The sequence below is a fragment of the Pieris brassicae genome, unplaced genomic scaffold (assembly GCF_905147105.1).
Source record: "Pieris brassicae unplaced genomic scaffold, ilPieBrab1.1, whole genome shotgun sequence".
Classification (NCBI taxonomy): Eukaryota; Metazoa; Arthropoda; class Insecta; order Lepidoptera; family Pieridae; genus Pieris; species Pieris brassicae.
The window spans coordinates 12,501-16,997 of NW_025576147.1; the positions used below are offsets into that span (position 1 = coordinate 12,501).

The 4,497-nt window shown below is 47.6% G+C and overlaps 2 non-coding genes across 2 annotated transcripts; both read left to right on the forward strand.

The window, feature by feature from the left end:
- Positions 1-1,465: 1,465 nt before the first annotated feature.
- Positions 1,466-3,371, forward strand: LOC123719603. Its single transcript, XR_006755666.1, has one exon. It is a non-coding gene; the product is annotated as a small subunit ribosomal RNA (ribosomal RNA).
- Positions 3,372-3,722: 351 nt separating this feature from the next.
- LOC123719600 lies at positions 3,723-3,879 on the forward strand. Its single transcript, XR_006755664.1, has one exon. It is a non-coding gene; the product is annotated as a 5.8S ribosomal RNA (ribosomal RNA).
- Positions 3,880-4,497: the final 618 nt, after the last annotated feature.

The window sequence follows — 4,497 nt, forward strand, 5'->3', positions numbered from 1 at the left end:
GACGTTGCATCGGAATAATTATTATAATTCATTATTATACATACATACATACATACATACATACATACATATTATTAATAAATTAATTGTTTTTTTTTTTTTTTTTTTTTTCTTCAAATAAACCCACATTGCCATTTCTCTGAGCGTGTGCTGCGAGCTTCAACGAGAAACATATCTATCAATACAAATGTCTATGCAAAAAAAAGAAAACAAACAAAATCATATCAGTCAATAAAATAAATAATAATATTTTTTTACTACTACTACTAGTACTACTACGTGCTACTACTGCACGCCAATACACATACATAATAAAATGAAAAATCGTCTCTCTCTCGCTCGCTCTACGAGAAACATTCGACGTCCGCTCCAATGCCGACGCGGACTATTGCTCTCGGTATAGATGTGGAGCGAAACAGTCGTGCGCACAGCGTCGACTCGTTCTCGTTGCCGCGCGTCGTTCGTCTCAAATAGACACGAACGACGGACGAGAGAGAATGTGTTCTTGTTTTTGTGTTTGTGCGAAGTGTGAGAATATTATATACATATATTCGCGCATGGATGATATAGATATGGGTATGGATTTTCGGAGGAAATTATATCAAATTCGTATTTCGAATGCGAGACCGCCGAGATCTTTCCCAGCTCTCTCTCTCTCTGTGTGTGTGGTGTATAGTACATTTTATATATCTCTCTTGTGTCAACACAAAATAACAAAGAATATACATACTACTCCTCCTCATATTTTATATAATATAATATAAAATTATATTATAGCACCGCGTTCGCAGACCGTATGGTGATGTTACCAATCGACCAAGATTTGGGACCGTCTCCCCCGGTGTTATCTGTGATGTTAAAAGAATACGCTTCTAGGCACACCTCAACGCAGGGCGCCTAGCGTGTTCGACACGTGCGCGGTCGCCACGGCGACCGTATATGGAAAGAATGTATAAAAGAGGACGCACACGCGCCCATCGTCGAAACGGTGTGCGCAGCGTCGTGTTGGAATTTATCCCTCAAGCTCCGGGCGTTGATCGTATCTAGTGCGAATCATGCGTGTGTGTGCGCATGTAATTGCCAGCCGAGTTTTAATATGTTTACAATAACGTATTGAATAAAAATTGAGAAGTTGCGTTTAGATGAATGTTCAATTTTCAAATTGTCACAACATCGATTCCCGCCCGCGGGGTCGTGTTCGTTGCAGTTTTATGTCCCTCACAGTGGTCGAGCATCGTTGTACATCACCTCGTTGCGAGATCGTGACGGGACGGCCGCTCGTAGACCGGTCAAAGTTAGTCTATCGATATGAAGCGCGAACGTCGCGTCGCGTGCAAATTCGACGCGTTACGTTCACGCGTGTCGAGAAGGCGCGCGCGCAAGCGCGCGCCCCTCGACGCCGCCGAGCCAGCGGCTCGCCGAAGCCGCGTGACCGCGGTGTAGGCGTGTCGTTTGCGTAAGCAGCTCCCTGGTTGATCCTGCCAGTAGTTATATGCTTGTCTCAAAGATTAAGCCATGCATGTCTCAGTGCAAGCCGTATTAAGGCGATACCGCGAATGGCTCAATATATCAGTTTTGGTTCCTTAGATCTTACTCAGTTACTTGGATAACTGTGGTAATTCTAGAGCTAATACATGCAATCAGAACTCTGACCAGTGATGGGATGAGTGCTTTTATTAGATCAAAACCAATCGGCGGAGGGCCATGCGTCCGAAGTCGTTAATTTTGATGAATCTGGATAACTTTTGCCGATCGCACGGTCCAGTACCGGCGACGCATCTTTCAAATGTCTGCCTTATCAACTTTCGATGGTAGTTTCTGCGACTACCATGGTTGTCACGGGTAACGGGGAATCAGGGTTCGATTCCGGAGAGGGAGCCTGAGAAACGGCTACCACATCCAAGGAAGGCAGCAGGCGCGCAAATTACCCACTCCCGGCACGGGGAGGTAGTGACGAAAAATAACGATACGGGACTCTTACGAGGCCTCGTAATCGGAATGAGTACACTTTAAATATTTTAACGAGGAACAATTGGAGGGCAAGTCTGGTGCCAGCAGCCGCGGTAATTCCAGCTCCAATAGCGTATACTAAAATTGTTGCGGTTAAAAAGCTCGTAGTTGCATTTGTGCGCCGCGCTGTCGGTGCACCGCATCCGCGGTGATACTGACACGTCTGCGGAGCATATCGTCGGTGAGCCGGCGGTAAAACGCCGGTTCAATATCAAAATCCTATCGCGGTGCTCTTCGGTGAGTGTCGAGGTGGGCCGACAATTTTACTTTGAACAAATTAGAGTGCTCAAAGCGGGCTCAAAATGCCGCTTGAATATTTCGTGCATGGAATAATAGAATATGATCTCGGTTCTATTTTGTTGGTTTTCAGAACTCCGAGGTAATGATTAATAGGGATAACTGGGGGCATTCGTATTGCGACGTTAGAGGTGAAATTCTTGGATCGTCGCAAGACGAACATCAGCGAAAGCATTTGCCAAAGGTGTTTTCATCAATCAAGAACGAAAGTTAGAGGTTCGAAGGCGATTAGATACCGCCCTAGTTCTAACCGTAAATATGTCATCTAGCGATCCGCCGACGTTACTACAATGGCTCGGCGGGCAGCTTCCGGGAAACCAAAGATTTTGGACTCCGGGGGGAGTATGGTTGCAAAGCTGAAACTTAAAGGAATTGACGGAAGGGCACCACCAGGAGTGGAGCCTGCGGCTTAATTTGACTCAACACGGGAAATCTCACCAGGCCCGGACACCGGAAGGATTGACAGATTAACAGCTCTTTCTTGATTCGGTGGGTGGTGGTGCATGGCCGTTCTTAGTTGGTGGAGCGATTTGTCTGGTTAATTCCGGTAACGAACGAGACTCTAGCCTGCTAAATAGGCGTCGTCATTCAAGGTGTGCGCGACTCTCGGGGAGCGCAACTCACTGGCGACGTATTAAAATTCTTCTTAGAGGGACCGGCGGCTTCGAGCCGCACGAGATTGAGCAATAACAGGTCTGTGATGCCCTTAGATGTCCTGGGCCGCACGCGCGCTACACTGAAGGAATCAACATGTTCTCCCTGGCCTAGAGGCCCGGGCAACCCGTTGAAACTCCTTCGTGCTGGGGATTGGGGTTTGCAATTATCCCCCATAAACGAGGAATTCCTAGTAAGCGCGAGTCATAAGCTCGCGTTGATTACGTCCCTGCCCTTTGTACACACCGCCCGTCGCTACTACCGATTGAATGATTTAGTGAGGTCTTCGGACCGACACGCGGTGGCCTCACGGCCGTCGGCGTTGCTGGGAAGTTGACCAAACTTGATCATTTAGAGGAAGTAAAAGTCGTAACAAGGTTTCCGTAGGGGAACCTGCGGAAGGATCATTAACGTTGGTTTTTTCTTTTTGTTTTGTTGTTGTCAAAGACTCGCAAAAAAAGAAAAAAATACAAAAAACACGTGAATGATACGAATCAAAATCGAATCCGAGACGGTTGACTCTCTCTCGTCGATTCGCGACGTGTGCGTTGCGACACGCTTTGATTAGCGTTCGCTATCGCCTATTGATACTTTGAAATAATATTTTAATTTTTGTGTACAACCACGCAAATAAAAGAGATTTTCTTTCTTTTCATTTGTCGTACACGTTAATGATAAGTATTATTTTCAAATTTTTTTGTTTAATTTTTTCGCACCTTTTATATTTTCTCATACAAAAACACACACAAAAACAAAACGATTACCCTGAACGGTGGATCACTTGGCTCGCGGGTCGATGAAGAACGCAGTTAACTGCGCGTCATAGTGTGAACTGCAGGACACATTTGAACATCGACATTTCGAACGCACATTGCGGTCCGTGGAGAAATATCCAGGACCACTCCTGTCTGAGGGCCGGCTGCATAAAAACAAAAAGCCACACTGTTCGCGTGACGAGCGGCGATCGCTGCGACTCCGGTCGTAGCGCCGCATCTCTGTCGCGCGTGCAATTGACGGTTTCGCTAGGCCGCCGAGCGGCCGAACGATCCGTTCGAATATATGTTCGATTACGACTCGTCATCCGTATTGGCCGTGTTAAGCCACGTCTATACGATACTTTTGTCGCACAAATAAATTCTCCCCGCCGCACCGTGTCTCCCGCGGCACGGGTGCGCGTCGAGTCTTTACGCAACGACAACGACAACGACGACAACGACGTTCGCGTTTACGCGTCGCGCGTGTTTGCTCGCATCGTCCCGGTCCCGCATGGCGATCGCGCGACGGTCGGCGCCGGTGCGCGCGTCGACGTGTCTCGACGCTGTCGTTGAAAGTTGTCGCGTTCGGCTCAGTTTCTCTTACTCTCGCGAGAGGAAGCGAAACGCGCGCGCCCGCTGCTCTAGCGGTTGCGCCCAGTGTGTGCGTGCGGTGTTTGTGCAATTGTAGTGTGTACGAAATTATTGTGACGTGTGTTCTTAAAACGGACGGAACGATGCCGTCGTTAACGAACAACAACAGAAGAACCGCTTGGTGGTGTAA